This window comes from Strigops habroptila, chromosome 1 (assembly GCF_004027225.2).
Source record: "Strigops habroptila isolate Jane chromosome 1, bStrHab1.2.pri, whole genome shotgun sequence".
Classification (NCBI taxonomy): Eukaryota; Metazoa; Chordata; class Aves; order Psittaciformes; family Psittacidae; genus Strigops; species Strigops habroptila.
Window position 1 is genome coordinate 91,734,309 of NC_044277.2, and position 18,004 is coordinate 91,752,312.

At 41.6% G+C, this 18,004-nt stretch overlaps 1 protein-coding gene across 9 annotated transcripts in view; it reads left to right on the top strand.

Moving 5' to 3' along the window:
* Window positions 1-1,561: 1,561 nt before the first annotated feature.
* RNF182 (ring finger protein 182) overlaps window positions 1,562-18,004 on the top strand; it is a 31,853-nt gene continuing 15,410 nt past the window's right edge. For 4 of the 9 annotated variants that reach the window (XR_003993888.1, XR_003993889.2, XR_003993885.1 and 1 more), the window contains exons 1-3: window positions 1,562-1,808; window positions 8,116-8,254; window positions 12,893-13,021. The gene's annotated coding sequence lies outside the window, so the exon portion shown is untranslated. Of the gene's footprint in view, window positions 2,057-8,115; window positions 8,255-12,892; window positions 13,022-18,004 lie in introns of all 9 variants that reach the window. The other 5 variants (XR_004389989.1, XR_003993891.1, XR_003993892.1 and 2 more) reach the window with 2 other exon arrangements.

Below are 18,004 nucleotides of genomic sequence, written 5' to 3' on the forward strand. Positions count from 1 at the left end.
GCCATAAGATCCCGCACATGGCAGATATTTCACTTCCCTAATGTTACTCTTCCCACCTCAAAACAAGCAAATTTGCTATAAGGTAAAAGAAATAAACAAACAAAATTAATTCAGCTCTGCTATGCTCTGACTGGATTTATCTGTTCTTAACTGTAGAATTAGTATTTAGCATACAAATTAGATAGATAAATATGTGGTGACCCCCTGTCTTTCATACCCAGCCTTCTGTCTCCCTCATTTGTGCCGTCATTGTCATTCGGCTGTGTTACAGTCTGCCAGCAGTTCTGCTGTAAGACACGTTGTTTTGTGAAGAGCTCCTGAGGAGGGGGTCTTTCTTGCCTCTGGCAAACTCTTCCTAAAGAGTATTTTCTGCAGTGTGCCAGCAGCTCTTGGCACAGATGCACCAGCTCACAGTGACTTGCAGTGCTGATACTTAATAGTCATTCCCTGTAGCTTAGCAGTAGCTGAGCTGGATAATTGCAGCCCCTGAGTTGGCCTTGCACGTTGGGTTTCTGCTGTTTGGCAAACTTGAAAGGCCAATTTAATCAGTATAAACCAGGGAAAGACAAAAGGAGAGATCCATCTTGCACTTCGTAGGATATTTTATCAACTTCACTACTACTGAGAGAATAAGAACGTTTCAGGGAGAAAAATTAGAATAGGTTCAGCAAACTGATACCACTGAGCCTTCAGTAGATGAGGAGGAAAGAAAGAAAGGAAGGACTCTCTTTTGTCAGTCATGCCAAGCAGGGAGAAGGATATGAAGATGGCATGACACCTGTGACACACCATAAGCTGTTGCTGTAGGAAAACATGCCATCCCCCAGGCTCAGGATAGTGCAAGGAAGACCCTGAACCTCATAAGTATCAGATGCAATGGTATCTCCCACCCACCTGGCTGCTTTACATTGATGCATTCTCAGCCTTTCCCTCTTCTTCCTTCCCACTACCCGCATTTCCCTTTGTGTTTGCTGTCTGCACAGCACCCAGGACAACAGGTCCTACTCCTCCTCGTCCTTACGGTTTGCTGCATGGAACAAATGCACCGCAGCAGACAAAAACCCCACCGCGCCCCTGGATGTCGCTTCAGCCACCACGAGCTACTGTCCAGAGGGGTCTCAGCAGCAAGCTCCCACAAGAAAGCAGCTCCTCAGCGGAGGAAGTGGAGCTGTATCACTTTTACAAAATGAAACGCTGTTGCTAAAAAAGTTTGGTCCATGGTTTGTGGGTTTGGGTTTTTTTGTGGCAAACTGGCTGCAAAGGGGACAGGAACGGGAGTCCAGATCAAACCCCGACATTTTGTGGTGTGGATGCTTCCTGGGTCCCTGTTACCCTGGGGTCCGCTCTCGGAGTGGGTGAGCCAGGGAGTGAATGTATCCCCCTGTGTTTGGGAGCAAGTGTCCCTGAGGAAGCGGCGGCGATGGGGCGGAGGCTGCTCAGAGCGGAGAGTCCCCATCTTCGCCCAGCGAAGCAGGCTGAGGCGAGGGCGGCAAGGCGCCCTCCCACCCCTCGTGGCCGGGCTGGGCGGTGCCGGGGGCCGGCTGCAGGCGGAGGAGGAGGAGGAAGAGGCCAGGATATTCCTGAATGAACGTCTCCCTCCTCACCCCACACCGGCGCCCGCCTCCCTCCCGCCACTCGCCGGTGTCGCTTCGAGGTGCAGCCAGTTTCTATAGCGACGGCGCTGATCCGCGGCTCTTCCGAGTAGTAACAAAGCCGGCCGGCCGCCCGCCCGCTGCCGCGCCGGGGCTGAGCGGGGACGAGGCTCCCTCTCCCGAAGATACCCCGCCCGCCTGCGGCGCCCCGGACAGGTACGGAGCGAGGGTCTCCTTCCTCAGCGGCCGCTGCCCGCCCCCAACGCGGCTGGGCCATCGCTATGCGGCCGCGGCGCCCCGAGGCAGGCGGCGGGGCGCGGGGACCTGCCGCCGGGTGACGGCTGCGGGAGAGGCTCGGCGGCGGGCGTCGCCTGCGGGGCGGCTGAGGGAAGGAGGAGGACGCGTCCGTCCCTCCGTCCACGCCTGTGGCAACTGATGGAGGAGAGCGGGGAGGAGTGCCTCAGGTACGCCCCGGGCGGCCCCGCTCTGACTCCTCCTGGGCAGGGCCGGGGGCACAGCGGCGGTGCAGCGCCCGGATCGCCGCGGCTTGCCGGGGTGGGCCCGGCGGGTCGGCTCCGCCGTCCCGCGGCGGCGTGAGGGCTGCGCTGGCGGGGAACGGCACGGGCGGGCTCCGCGCCCTGGGCTGCAACCGGTGGACTTGGCTTTGCCTCTCGGCCGGGGACAGCGCTTCCCCTCCTCAGTTAAGATCAGCCTCGGTAATAGTGTTGTTATTGTTGTTGGCTTTGTCCCCCTGGAAATTTGGGGGTTGCAAAGTTTGATTTGTTCAGTTTTATAAAGTAACGTTGATAGCTTTAAAATACGCTACTTAAAAAAAAAATAAAAAAATCGACAGGGTTGATTGGTATTGAAGAAATTACTGCTTCTTTTTAGGAGTAAGTGTACTAGAAGGTTTTACACAAAATGAGTCTGTAGCTTTCAGAGTCAACCTAGCTTATTCGAAGACAGAGCTACGGTAAGATTGTAGAGGTGGTAAATGCTTGCTTATCTCGGGCAACCAAGGTTAGTCAAGATTTAGCCACCCTTAGACTCTGAAATACTCGTGTCAGAGGGTCGATGGGAAGGTCATTAACAGGAAGGACAGTTGCCTGAGCAATGTGTGTAGTGGCTGCATGAATAACATCTAAATCGTAGTGGTTGTATGAATAATCATGCATTTCAAGAGAAGTTTAAAATTCAGAGCAACTTCCCAATGATAACAGAACGGCTGACCTTGCATGATGAGGTCCTAAGGAGCATTAAGGTTCGTTGCTGAGTGATTTAGGAAATAAACTAGTCGATGGGCCAAGGCAAAATTGTACTGTGGCATGTATGCAGCCAGCAGGATGCTCTAGACAAGAATCTTCTTGGATGTGAACAAGAGAAAATAGGGAAATAGTAGGTGAGATGAGGAGAGTGTGGCTATCATAGTTACTAAGTGGGTGGACAAGAATCAAAATTTTAAGTAACACATACTCTAAATATCAGATTTGATATTTAAAACACTATACATAATGTAATCAGCATATCAGAACCCAAAGGCTAAATATTCACTGGAAGAAGTTTGAGAAGTATAGAAAAATAGTGACTGTTAAATGAAAAGTGGAGCTACTGATACCATTTAAGTAAACAATGTGAAAATATAGGGTGGAAAGAGAAGATACAGCTCTCTAGCAATCATGAATACAAGCAGCATATAAAACAGAGACAGGCATCTCTTGAAAGAGATGTGTAACTGAAATCAAGTTTTAAATAAGGGTTAATCAAGGTTAAACATTTCTGAATATAAAAGTTAAATGAGTAATATCAGCAACAGATAAAATGGAATGCAGATCTACTTTGTTAAAAACAAAACCAAAAATAAACAAACAGAAGTGGAATTTCTTACTTATGTTGATTGCCGTGGTTTGCCCAGTGTTTATAAGTGTTTGTTCTTTGCTTCTTTCAGAAGTGCCACAACAGTTGTTTTGTTGAAAAAGTTATAACCTTCTGAATAACCTCTGTTTTTCATGCGACACTGAATAGCAAACTCTCGAGTTTATTAAATGTGTAAAAATGGAGACCTCAGATTAGTTTAGCATGATGGAAAATAGCATTTCAAGACCATACTCTGGGCTATCTGAAATTGAATGCACCTAGCAAGAAATAAAAGGTCAGCTGTATATAATAAAGATCTGGGGACTGCTATTCCCTTAGCTGTGTGGCAGGGAATGAGAAACATCAGAACTCAATATAATCTTGCCTTGAAAGCTGAAGGGATAGGCAAAATATTTATGGTTAATGTTCCCATGTAGCATTTCAATCCTGAAATTGTTCCATGTGGAACAATTGCAAACTCCACTTGATGAAGTTAATTAGAGATAAAAACAATGTAGTAGTTAGTTGGGGCACTACCAGGAAAGAACCCAATAGCCCACTGTAGATATGTCCCATAAAACAGGCTCTGACATGTATAAGCACTTCTAATAGTCTGAACAGTTCTAGCACTTAGATCGCAGTCTTTCTGACAGTCATTTCACACCTTTCTGATGCTCCTTGGTCCAGACTAGGTTTACAGGAAGCCTGTTGTTAAATTGTCATGAAAGCATCCTCTATAGCTGTGCACTCTGCACAGTGACATAAGGCCGCTGCAGGAGTCTGCTTGCCAGTTTTCCTCTTGCTTTAATCAGTCTGAGTTTAACATGTTCGTCTATATCCTAGGTTTAATGACTCTCGGTTAAATGTTTTTCTGGAGATGCATGTGTGCTTGCTGTAGCCAGCGACATCATCTACTGTCTAGAGACTGTGATTTCAGTCCTTCCAGCAAGGTTGCTAAGGCCTATTAGGGATCCTCAGAGAGCAAAGCTCGGGAAATTCTCCTGTGGCCTTTGCACGCATTGTGTGCTGAAGCGCTTCCTATCCAATATAAGCTACTGTTCTGACAATAACATAGTATTGGCATATGCATACCTTAGAGTAGTGTAACACATGATAGCTGTGACTTTCTAGTATACAGAAAACATTTGCAAGCGTGAGTGCTGTGGTAAGCTGCAAAGAGCTCAGGCCTCCTGAAAATATACCTTAGGTTTCAAATTCATTTGCAAAGATACACAAAGAAGTACAAGATTTGCAGCCTTTAACCTATTACAGCTCTACAATTGTTTAAACCCAATCCTCTGTGGTTTCATTCAGCTTGGTTTTCCTTCAGAGATGATGTAGCACAGCATTTTAGTCATAATAAGGGCCATAAGTAAACATGCCTTTCCTTTTCCTGTTATATCTTTTTCACTGTTGACAGATTAATCCAGTTTTTCAGATCTGATGGTGGCTTATAGCTAAATTATTTTGCAATGAGGGGATGTTCATGTGCGAGCTTAACTTTCGTAAATTTCCAGATGAATGGAAGTCTGTGGTAACTCTCCAGTCAGAAGTCTTTTATTACCTGTCTAGACAAGATCTACACAAACATTCAGTAAAAGCTTAGATTACACAGCAGCAATTTAAGTATAGTCTAGGTAGTATGAAAACCTGAGATGCTCCAGTATCTCCAAAGTATTGAGCAGAGACTTGAAATTCATTAAGGCTTTGCCTTATGTCTGTTGCCATTTCCAGGAAATCTAGCCTAAGTGTAACAAAGTTGTGGTTCTCTGAAAGACTCAGGTTCACAAGCATTTGGTAGATACGTATTGCCTTTGAAAGTAGTATCTATAAAGATTACTAATGATGGTGCTGCAGTGTTCAGAAATTGGGGAATGGCTGGGGATCAACTGTCTTATCTTTCAGCTTTCCTGTCTCAATTAGGAATTGCCCAAGTTATTGGGAGAAATGGCAGCCTGGCAGAAAGAAAGGGGGGTGATAATCTGAGATCGAGAGCAGCTGTGTGGAAACCTGAAAGGACCTGAAGGTCTATGGAACAAGGTGGGGTTTGGTCTGCAGTCCATGATGGAGATGTAGCCCTGGAGTCAAGGGGCATGGTGGTAGAGAGTTACCTGGCACTGGCATTAGGAGTCAGGTTGAGATGGGACTGGGACTAGGACAGGCTGATGGAGACCCAGACAGGAAAATTTGTATTTTGCTGTGTGCTCACAGTGGATGGCCCAGTTAGGGGCTGAAGGCTTCTTTTGTAAACCTTCAAGGCTTCATTGACAATATCTGTGGCAAAAGATATTGGTCAGGAAAACCAAACCTTTCCATAATAGTTTCAGGGCAGGTGGTGTTCCAGGCAGGGGAGCTCATCTTGGCAGGCGGTTCATGGCAAAGAAAGAAACCTCTTGTTTCAGATGATAGATGGATAGCCAGTCTGTAGCTCTCAGGCAGGAGATGTGCTCCTGTGAACAGAAAGGAAATATTCCCCGCTTGGTGACTCACAACCAGTGACCTGATCAAAGTCTGCTTGAAAAAGCATCTGTCCTTGAAGCTTCTACTGTGGAATAGCTTTATGTGAAAGTATAGTTTGACCCCTGCAGAGCTACCCTGCAGGTGTTTACCAAGAACCTGCAGAAGTCATTTGCCTCCTCATACATGATGGGGGACCTGGAGTGTCTCCACAGTAGTATTCTGTGGTGGAAGCAAACCTCAAGCTGATACTGGCCTTTCACTCTTTAAACAATTCCTACAAGTAACTCTCAAAAAAGCTTGAAAAGGCTTACCAGTGCTTCTACCACTACTGAAAATATTCAGCTTATTTAACTAGAATTTTATATGAACACCTTAAGCAGAAATTTTGGGTAGTGTTTGAATCACCCTTTGTCCAGGTGGAGTGTTGTATAACATGTGTGTGTAATGAGGGCTTTTATCTTGCTGTATCTTTTCAGTTCACTGAATTACAGTCATATGCTGTTAAAGTGACAGCCAAACGAAAGTCAAAGAAAGAAACAGTGCTGTGTTCAGTGCTAGGTACAATGAGTGGGCTGTGGGGCCCCAAATTAAACAATGAGAATAAACCAAAGCATTCGCTATAATCACAAACTATCCTGCACACTCAATGAAGCTTCCTGTGGAAGAAAATTATGTGTGATTGTATGACTAAAACTGTATTGTAATACTTATATTCAGTGGAAAGCTGATGCTTTGTAATGCTGTAGTACTTGGCTTTGCTTTCAGTATATTACAGACATTTTACTGTGTCCAGTAAATCAAAGAGTGTTTTCGTACCTGATGCTTTATTCCTGTAATCAAGTTGCCTCTTATTCTCTAATAAACTAAACAGATTGAGCTCTTTAAAGTCTTCACTTGAAGGAGTTTTATTCAGCTCCTGAATAATTTTTTTAGTGACAATCTCACTGTTTTTGAAGAAACTGTCCAATCTTTCAAGATCCTTTACAGAATGTGAATATCAGAACTATGCAAAATATCTTTGTTTACTCTTACCAAAGCATAAATGGTAATGGTATCTAGAGCTAAAAACTAGCCATGTTTCCCTTCTCACCCATCCCATGTTGCGAAGTCCATGTTGCTAAGATCTCATACGCAGTGATTTGTCCTCTGTGATTTCTGTGTCCCTGCTCATTGCAGGGGGGATGGACTAGATGACCTTTAAAGGTCCTTTCCAACCCAAACTATTCAATTTCATTATTCTATATTCTTTCAGATTATTTGTTTTGCATTAGACAGTTCCCTATTCTCAAGGACTGGTTTGTTATTTCCAGACTGTGTATCAGGTTGTATTCAGGTGCATTTTTGTTTTGGCTGTTTTGCCAAATAATTCTGTCATCCTAATTATTTACGTTTCTGCCAGATTTTTGTGCAATTCATACAATTTATCTGAAGTTATTTTATATTTCTCTCAAGTCCACTAGTGAAAACACTTATTAGCCTAGTGCTCAGCACCCCCTTTAAAACATCCCTATTTGATGATCCCTTCTGGCAGGCATTAGTGGAGAAATGTCTGTGCATTTTATGACTACATGCTTCGTTCACAGCGTGAGTTAGGTACTCAGTTTATGTGAATAGTCATACCTTTCTCTATAGCAATCTGATACAATAATAATGCAACTAGAAAGTACTTTATTGTTAAAGAGAAATGCTATTTTCTTTTGTTAATTCCTCATTTTGTTTGTATCACTAGAGCAAAGTTCTTAGGTGGAAGCGCTCTCTGCATTTTTTGATATTCTAATGTATGCCTCCTTTCTTCTATGCCATCTCCATGGCAGAATTGGAGTTGTCTTATCCTCCCTATAGGTCTCTGAGATAAATCCTTGATGTTTGTGCTATTAAGTTTAAGGTCAATGCCTTGAATAACACTTGTTAAGTAAATGGAAATAACATATAATCTTACTACTCAGATCTATCTAAAAAGACCAAAAGGGAGAGCACCTTCTAGCGCTATAGCTTATGTTATTCCTCACTGGCCATTAGGTAATATTTTACATTTGACAAGCCAGGCATGGATATCTGTTCATTTAAAGATCATCTAAGAATGAAAAAAATAATTTCTGTCCCTCTTTGTCTTTTAAAAATTAGGAACAATATAAAACCCACTCTCTTTATACCATAAGTTTCTCTTAGCCTGAAATATTAACACCTTTAAATGCCATGTCTCCCACAGGACAAATTGAACAGAGAACATACCAACCATGAATCATCTGGCTTTGTTATTAGTCAGACACTTTGGTCATGGATGGATGGATGGATAGATGGATGAATAGATTGAGCCCAGAACTGTAAGCCAGCCTGGCAGCTAGCAGGTAAGTCCCTGGAAGCTTACCAAAATGCTTTCTCAAGCATCACATCTCTATTTTACATGTTACATTTTGCCAAATCGTATCCTAGAATAGATACATCTTAAGATGATAGGATCACACTTAAGCATATATCTACTTTCAGTTGAACTTAAGCATGTACATACCTGTACATGCTCAAGTAGGGATCTGAAGAAGAATGCTTTCTTGGATGGCAAAACAGAGAAAACAGCTCTTACAAGACTCGGAGTGAGGCAGAGCTGAAAATTAATGGTGTGCAGGTGATGTAAAAATGAAGTAATAATATTGCATATTGATGGATCCCACAAAATCCTACATGAAGTATGTTTCTAGTAAATATTGTGTCGTTGGTGTCTTAAGAATAAATGAAACAAACTCTCTTACATGGCTGCCTTGCCCATCTATGCCATGCGACAGGCAAGTTAAAGCTTTTTATAACCCTAGAATGGAGAAACATTGAGTGCAATGGTGTCTCCCTACCTTTCACTGGTATATCTCCCAAGATAGGTTGTCCCACAGCAGTGTGCTGTGCTTATGGATCTGGCAACATTTGCGTTTTGAAGCTTCTTTTCATGAATTTATTGTAACATGTCCAAAACATCTGCTTCATGCTGGTGTGATTTTTGGGGACTGAGGATAATTTTCCATGTGTTCATCAGCGTAAATGTAAGGCTTCAGTATGACACATTGACATAGTCTTATTAAAATATGACTTCTCACTGACTTTAGGACAGGGAGGAGGGAGGCATGTCACAGTAAAATATAGAAAGAAACTTGCTGGGGTTCTTTTTAATGCGATTTTGTTATTCAGATATGGCTGTGAATAAGTTGAACAGCCTTCTGAACTTAGTTCCCTGTTAAAAATTAAGTCTTCTGCCTATTTTTCTGTTTCAGTAAAATTATTCATAAAAAGAAATGTTAGTTGTGCCAGTCTTGTAATTTGTTTTCAGTTTTAATAACATCAGTGTGATGCTTGAGTCATTCTTTGTCGTGTATATAGATGGCTCATATAGTGTGTGTATTTGAAATTCTGTAGGTCTCTGGAGAGGGTAACAGCTGTAGTTCTAGCCCATGCACACACACACACGTGCACACGCACATTTATATTTGCTACCCTCAAGAGAGTTATCATATTTTAAATTATGCAAATACACACACAGGTATATTTGTATTTGCCAACTAGACTGAGGGTGCAAGTTGACATCACAGATACATGTATGGAAATTGCCTATGTACAGTGCTGTGAATTACTGTACAAGCAAGCTCATCCCTGTCACATTTTGTTTGTCTGTTGCTCAAGGAAAAGAAACAATTTCACACAATATGATCAATAATGAGAAGCTGTGGACATAATTCTATGCAGGTGTCCAAAACAGAAGTATCTTCTCCACTGACTGTAAAATAGTAACAAACAATCCTGCTGCATATTTGATGCATCCTCCTTTTTACTGCTTCACTCTGCACCTCTTTCAATAGCAGTGTTGTGTTGTTACGCTAAAGTTTTTAACACTTTTTTTTTTGCTTATGATCTTGTCTGTGTGCGTACAGAAAACCCAACCTCGTTGGAGCACAGATATTTTTTTGAAAGGTATTTCAAAGCGTTATCCTAGATGATTTATTTTGCTGCTCACACACTAGCAATGTTAGCTAAAGCACTGGTGAAGAGCAAAAAGAAGGATGAAATAATGCTATGACAAATAACTCCTGGGAAACAACAAATAATACAGTGATCAGCACATGACTGTCTGTATTGGAAATTAAGGTTAATATCACCCTATTACTTCTGGCCTACAGCTCTTTTGATCATGTTTGAAAAATTGCATTTGTCTTGGGACATTTGGGGTATTGACAAGGGGCAGCTTCAATCAACATTTGCTTTGATGTTTCTATATGCATAAAATAAAAATTCAAGTATGTATGTGTGTGTTATAGTAAGGCACATAGGTGATGGATTAGATTCATTATTTGTTGTTAAAACATTAGCAGTATCTTTGACGAAAAAGGTGCAATACAGCCCTTGCTGTGCTGAATTTAGGATCTAAACAGACAGAAGTGCAGCAGGTAGGGTATGTCAGAAAATTCCACAGAAGGAGATTAATATTATTTGGCAACAGTTTTGAGCTGAAATGGATTGAAATGGTTTGCTGGGGTTTGTGTGCCTTTTTGTTAGTTTTTGGTTTTCTGTGGTAGGAAAAAAGATATGGGTCTTTGGGGAAGAAACATGAATTAGGAGTGGGATTTCTGGACTGGAATGTGGATGAGAATTAATTTCCAGCCTGGCAGTATGCCTGTAAAATACCTAACTCTGCACTACCAGTACACACTGCAATGTTTAGATCAAATTTTCTAGAGAATACTCTGAAGGAGTGTGAAGCGCTCAGATAATTGGCAAAGTCTGAAAGATTCGTAGAAAAAAAATCAAACTGAAACCATATGTTGCAAGATCATATTATTCTGAGAGAAGAAACAAATCTTGGGAAAGCAGCTTCATCAGCATTCATGGGATTAAGCAGTGCACAATTCCTGTGAAGCCTGCTCCAGAAATGACGTCATGTGTCCACCATGACATACTAGGCCACTCAGACTGGCACACAAATACTGAGCAGCTGCCCTCCACAAATCCAGTTGTATATCTGTAGCAAAAGAAAGACTCTAGTCAGAGATATGAATGGTTATTCACCCATCTGCAGAAAGAAATGCAGGGTGCCAGGCAGCAAACAGCAAGTATCATACATTCACTGATGAGCAAAGTTACAATGGGGAAACCACAGGGAATTGTGTTGATAGGAAATGGGCAAAAATTGTTGGTCTGTTTCATTAAATCCATGGGTCCCAGTGAGGACACTGACAAAGCTCACTTCCTGTGTACAGCTGTGGATGCCCATGAAGCTCCCCACCTCCAAAATTTTACATTCACATAAGCAAAGAATGGCACTGCCACACCAGAGAAGGTCTTTGGTCTGCTGGAGGTCTGAGAGGAAGGGAACTAAAGCAGCAGACCTCTGCTCTGCCTCCCCGCAGAGTCAGCTGCCCTGGAAAGACAGAGGTTAAGAGTTGTGGCCATTGAATTCCCACAGCTGCCTTTAAGGGTCTGGGATATGACAGGCAAGATATGCACAGGCCACAGAAGCTTTAAGGTTTCTCTTAGTTACATTTGGAACCGGAAAGGGCCGTTGTTAATGAATAGAAGAGTATAGAGACATCTTTGATCCCCTGCCTAGACTGAGTGAATTAGCTAAATGCTGAATATCTCACATTGTGCCATCATTATTGTTCATCATTGTGACAGGCCGGAAAGAGCAAACATAATAATTAATATGAGGCATTGTGATAATGGCATTGTGTCTCAGCTTTACATTGTTTTAACAAAGCTTCTCTTTTATTTAAGTAACTCCCTGATAATTCTGTTAAATCTTTCTTTTCTTCAGTCTTGAATCAGCATCTAAATAGAGACATCTTGTGTCCTCTGCCCAAAGTGGGCTTACAGGCGGGGAATGTCTGTGTTGGTATATGTATGTTGCTCTTGCTCCCTCCAACAATATCCCTTTAGAGTACTGACTGTAGAGCACAGCTATAACTGAATATTTTTCTTCAAACATCCGATAAAATTATCTAGCTAAATATTGTTGTACACATTTGATACTTGTAGATGAAAACATTAATTTGTCCAAATTGTTTAAATAAATATATTGAGCTACTTCTGCATTCACAGAAATGCGGTGTTTTATTCCAGTTGAACAACAGTCACTAGCAACAGTATTTTACCTGATGTGATCTTTTTTATGAGGATATAGTAATGCTCATTCTCAATGTGAAAATTGCAATTTCAGCTCTTATCCTGAAGTATCACATATTTCTGTGCTTTCGCCAATATATAGTAATGGATTTAGAAACATGGAAGCGTAATGTCTGAGGCAACACACTCTCGCCTCTGTAACCCTTCCCAGAAAATGCACTGTATGTTAGACCTGCTTTTGAAAATCAGAATCATCAGAAAATATTGCCCAGAGAGGTTGCGGACCTTCCATCATCACTGGGTATATCCAAAACTAAAATGGACAAGGCTCTGGGCAACTATAACTCCAGACCTGTCTCTAGTTCTATTGAGAATAGCACTGGGAACCTTGATTGGTATGAATAAGACTGTGTAGGTCTGGAAGCACCAAAGTAACAATGGGAGAAGGATTGTTGGAATGGGAGAATGGCTGCTGATGGCACCCAGGTTAGCAGGTCATTAATAGAACAGCACACATTTACACCACAGCTTCTCAGGGAACCCACCTCAGGAGACAGGTCAGTAAATCCTGATGACTCACAGAGGTGGGGCAAAAAGAAGAGTTTTTTTGCTGTTGTTGTCTAAAGACAACAGAAAGGCACATCCAGCAGCAGCACGTGGTTGCCAACCTAAAAAGAAACGAGAAGTTAGGATGAGGGCTGGATAGCTGGCATCCCTTGTCCACCCTGTCATTGCAAGGAATGTATGTCCAGTATGAATGCTGGACAGACTATTTGGCTGCATACACCTTGGTTCTTGTGAGTACATGGGTTAGAGTGAGACCAACACTCTCCCTCATTGAGCTGTACTAAACTGTTGGTACTCAGTGTTGGAATATTGTTTTCTAGACTTTTCAGAAACTAAGGTTTGAAGCAGATGACCTCCAGAGGTTCCTTCCAGTCTAAATTAGTCTTTGATTCTGCCACTTGAATGCAGGAATTAGTGGAGTATGTTCCATGATCTTCACCGCACAGGAGGTAAGATTTGTATAGTTTTACGGTCCTTACTTAAATCTTATGGTTTTGTCTTACATTTGTTCCAACTATCCATGTCCTTACTGGTAAGGATTAAAATGGATTTGAGTCATCCAGGTACAAGGGAAAACAAGACCAAAAAGCAACAAAACCAACAAAAAGAACCCCAAAAAACCCCAACAAACAAACAAAAAAAACCCCAATCCAACAGAAAACCAACCAAGAAAAAAAAAAGACAAAAAAACCAAAAACCAACAAAAAAACCAACCCAACCCCAAAGCATTTTCAGAGCATGAAAGTTAGTTTCACATTCACAAGAGGGATTTAGACTATCTGTTAAATAATCTTGCATTTGAAAAAATTCCATTCAGTGGATCGTTTAGATCAGAAACCTCTGAACTTCAGGGAGCTGGGATTGAAATGTCATCTCAGTTGTTGGCTGAGACAGGATCAATCACAAACAATGAGGATTATGTGTCCAGTTAAAAAAAAATACAGCGCCCAGACTGAATTCCTCAATTTGCAGACCTCATCTTGTCATGTTCTTCACTGTGCTGAGCTGATTGTATGAGCCTGAAGCTACAAATTCTCTCATTCATCGGTACTCTTAACATTGCTGTACATATAGAATGAAACCATGTTACTCTAAATCATTCATGTCTGTCAGCTCTACCACAGACCAGGAGTTGTGCTTCGTGGTTTGCTTGTTGTCTGAGAAAATACTGTTTCTTCAAAAGCACTAAAGGTTGTTATGAGCCTCACCATCCACACCTTGTCCAGCCTTTACCTTTAATAGAATTTCCTGTTAAAAGACCAAGCCATTTGTCATGTTCATGATCTGATAACTCAGGGAATAAATGTTCTGAATGCATCTCTTCCCTGCATCCCTCTTCCCCCCGCCCCCAATCTCTCCTGTTGTGTTTTTTTGTTTATTTGTTTATTATTGTTTTGTTGGCTTGGTGGTTTTGGGGGAGTTTTTTGGTTTTGGTTGTGGTTTTTTTTTGGTTTTTTTTTTAATAGCTACTAGCACTTGTATTGCTCTTGGTAGTGAGAGAATTTGGTTATAGAACAAAATGAAGCAGTTTGCTCCTGAATTTTGCTTTGGCTGGTTCTCTAAAATTTCACTGTAGCTATTCTCCTTGTATTTCCAGTATTAAAATGAATTCCACATTTTCTACCTACATTCTCTCCTGCTTTATAATTCTGTTACTATTTACCATGTTCATTCTCATCAATGTGGTGGGCAACAGAAGTCATGTCCGATTTTTCCATTTCTTTTCATATTCAGATTAGTACCAAATTTTCCTATCACCTATTCTGGTACAATACACAAAATTTTCCTCACCTTTCACCTCTGCCTATGTCTTCATCCATTGTTACTTTGATTCTGTAACTTGTAATATGTAACTTATTCTTTCCTAGCTGACTTGGCATTTCCATTGCTTCCCTTCCCCTTACCTAAACTTCGTGTATCTTTTTTGGCTGTCTTCCTAAATCGTGTAATTCTGCATCTTTGAAATTCTCCCCAAATTCACCTTGTGTATCAACTCAAACTTGGCTTTATTACATTCAAACCTTCTCCCCATGTACGTGCTTTCTGCTGTGTTCCCTAGCATGCCAATTTAGAAGCTGGTTTTCCTAAATATTCCCTCTGTCCACTCTATACATAAAACTCTCCCAGATTCATCATAACAGCTGCTCTCTCTTTTCTCTGATTCAAAACTCTGTTCTGTAAGGATCCCAAAACTCTGAGATAGCAATCCTGTAAATTGTATTCTGTGCTCAGTTAGATTCATGCAACGTCAGACAGTCAATGAAACTGAAGTCAGTGGCTTTGCACAGGTATAAGCAAGAGCAAGATTTACTGCGGAGCTCTTAGAAAAGATAGTGGGCATTTACTTTGGAGGTCCTTTTTTGTTCCATTTAGGTCTTAATGATGTTGTTATTAAGGTGTCACTGCAAGATGTCTTGTAGTCTTTAAAGACAATTGTAATACATACTGCTCTAGTTTCATTTTCTGAGTAGCTAAGTTAAAATCTTACCATGTGAAATGGTTAAGGATTGCTATTGATGGGAGTGGGATCTAAAGCTCTTTCAGAACCACTGGTGCAATAAGCCAGAGGTTCCACCTGGTATGCTCAGAGAATATGAGACACATCCGAAGCTGTAATGTCTCATTTAAACATGATACCAAGTCTGTGAGTGTATCAAATACTTCATTCACATAATGTTCGATCAGTAAGTCCTTCAGACTTGATATCCTGCCAGTGGGGCTGCCATAATTTGTGTATTCATAAACACTGTCCTTGAGATCTTGTCTGCTCCTTTCTGCACAAGCCAGTGTATTAAAATAAGTTTATCTTTTTGGATAGAGAACAGTATCCTGCAGTTTTTATGAATTACTAGATGCCATCATAGTTCTTTACTGATGATATTCCCTGGTTGGAGTCATATATTATAAAGTACAGTTGTTTCCAAGATTTAATAATGTGACAATTAAAAAAACACAACTTTTTTTTGATAACAGAGCCAAGGAGAAATTAAATGGTTGTTAGTGTCATTCTCCTAGTCAATTCAATCGACTTTTGCCTTAGCAGGGATTACACAGTTAAGAACAAAATAAATGGGGCAGTAACAAACTTTAGAAACATCAAAAAGGGTTTTGTTCTATGAAACAGAAACCAAGAAAAGTAGAGACCAGTGACGAATGGTGTTCCTCAGGGGTTGGTATCGGGACTGGCGCTGTTTAACATCTTTGTCGGTGACATGGACAGTGGGATTGGGTGCACCATCAGCAAGTTTGCTGATGACATCAAGCTGTGTGGTGCAGTTGACATGCTAAAGGGAAGGGATGCCATCCAAAGAGACCTTGACAGGCTTGAGAGGTGTTGGTTGACAACTGTGGGCAGGGGGTTTGAAACTAGATGATCTTAAGGTCCTTTCCAACCCTAAGTATTCAATACTTCTATGATTCTATGGCAAGAAGCTCAACATGAGCCAGGAGTGTGCACTTGCAGCTGAGAAAGCCAACCATATCCTGGGCTGCATCCAAAGAAGCATGACCAGCAGGTCAAAGGACGTGATCCTTCCCCTCTACTCTCCTCTTGTGAGACCCCATCTGCAGTACTGCATCCTGCTCTGGGGCCCCCAGCAGAAGAAGGATGTGGACCTGTTGAAGTGAGTTCAGAGGAGGGCCACAAGGGTGATCAGAGGGATGGAGCACCTCTCCTGTGGAGACAGGCTGAGGGAGTTGGCTTTCTTCAGCCTGGAGAAGAGAAGGCTCTGGAGAGTCCTTGTAGCAGCCTTCCAGTATCTAAAGGGGGCGCTCAAGAAATCTGGAGAGGGACTTTTTACAAGGGCTTGTAGGGACAGGACAAGGGGGAATGGCTTTAAATTGAAAAAGGGTAGATTTAGATTAGATATAAGGAAGAAATTCTTTACTGTGAGGGTGGTGAAGCATTGGAACAGGTTGCCCATAGAAGTTGTGGCTGCCCCATCCTTGGAAGTGTTCAAGGCCAGGCTTGATAGGGCTCTGAGCAACCTGTGGAAGATGGGGAGTTAGAACTAGATGATCTTTAAGGTCCCTTCCAACCCAAATCATTCTATGAGTCTATGAAAACATGAAGTATTCTTCTAGTACTTAATTCTATCAGCTTTCTTTCTGTTACCCCAATCAATAGGAATTTTGCCTGAGAAAGGCCTGCACGTATGTCCTAACAAAATGTTTGCATCCAAGATTTAATATTTGCTGTCATTTTCCAAGTGAAACTCAGTGAGTAAATTCGATGAACAAATCCCTTACGTTTTTCTTAACACATCTTTAGAACTACAGGCTACCATTCGGAAAGCAACAGGAAGAAGGCATTTTTTCCAAACAAAGGGCTTTTTTTAAGACAAAAGCTGATGTGATTTGTTCACATTATATTTCCAAGTGTTGCATCTCATTTGGTTGAATCACTCTTGATTTACACAAGAGGATCTAGTTTACAGTATTTTGTCGAATGAGTTATCAATATGCCTTGTTGCTGTTCTGCTAATCAAAAAGCTTTTAACCACTCTGGCCTAGAAGTAAAGAATACTTTTATTGCTGAACTATATCATAAATTGCATCACTGAAAATGCTGTACAGAGCTTTTAATTTTGTGCGTTTGAGTGGGATCATTGAAAAGTAGAAGTTTAGGCATAGGCGGCATGATATTCTATCACCTTTTGATGTAGAAATAGAGTGATTCATTAATATGGCCAAACTGCCACTAAGACTGGCTGAAGTAAGTCAGAAATTTCAGTCAGAATCATTCGGTCAAAAGAATTTCACCAAGGGGCAGGCATGTTCTGGCAGTCCTTCCTCGGATACTCTTATTCAGTCCAGTAGGACTACACAGATAGCTCTCATTTACCTTAATACATGCACTGCATTTGGTACAAGAAAGCAGCTTTGTCATCAACAATCAATCTTAGATGTGTATTTAGAATTTGTTTGTTCATTTAAAGCCATAACTGTTAGTATATTCAACTAATGTGCTATCTGGAAACTTCCATTTGAATTCCGTGCTTACAGTTTGCTCATTTGACTTGATCTGATGTATAAAACTGGCCTCAGCTGTGTGATGTGTGACTGGCTTTTTGCAGCAGTCATTTGGTCTGGTGAATATCCTTAACATAAAATTCACTATTGGAGTAGCTGTTTCTCCCTCAGTCCACCTTTGTCTTATGATCTGTCCATATAGTAGTGTTCTGTGGTGGCCATTCAGAAACAGGAGCCTCTTAGGGGAAAAGGCATGAAAGTTAAAGTTTCTCAAGCTTTCTACTGCAAGCCTTTTTGCTTCAAACACACAAGACGTTAATGGGTATGACAAAACTTTAAATGGCATCTGTATGGGGGAACACAGACAGACATGATGTGAACAGCAACATTTGTGTAAAGTTTTGAGTAAGTGGAGATGAAAGTCTCCATTTTCCATGGTTACTGAGCCTCTGAGATACCCT